Source organism: Passer montanus, unplaced genomic scaffold (genome assembly GCF_014805655.1).
Source record: "Passer montanus isolate IOZ18808 unplaced genomic scaffold, ASM1480565v1 scaffold281, whole genome shotgun sequence".
NCBI lineage: Eukaryota > Metazoa > Chordata > Aves > Passeriformes > Passeridae > Passer > Passer montanus.
Window position 1 is genome coordinate 103830 of NW_024367495.1, and position 406 is coordinate 104235.

At 51.0% G+C, this 406-nt stretch overlaps 1 protein-coding gene across 1 annotated transcript in view; it reads right to left on the minus strand.

Moving 5' to 3' along the window:
- The window catches only part of PORCN (porcupine O-acyltransferase), a 10784-nt gene that overhangs the window by 6968 nt on the left and 3410 nt on the right, over positions 1 to 406 (minus strand). The gene's annotated exons all lie outside the window — the stretch shown is intronic.

Sequence of the window (406 nt, forward strand, 5' to 3'; positions counted from 1 at the left end):
CCCCTGTGCTCTTCAAAGCGCCCCAATCCCCCTTTTTCTCCACCAAATCCCCATTTCCCCCTAATCCCCCATTTCCCCAATTTCCCCCAAATCCACCATTTCCCTCCAATTCACCATTTGCCCTCAAACTCCCCAAATCCCTATTTTCCCCAAATCCCCATTTTTCCCCCTCAAACCCCCATTTTCCCCAATTTCCCCCCAAATCCCCCATTTTCCCCAATCTGTTTTTTCTCTCCAATCCCCATTTTCCCCTCAAATCCCTGTTTTTTCCCCCTAATCCCCATTTTTCCCCCCAATCTCCCCATTTCCCCCCAATTCCCCAAACCCCCCCAATCCCTGTTTTTCCCCCAACCCCCCCAATCCCCATTCCTCTCCCAAATCTCCGTTTTCCCCGAATCCCCATTTT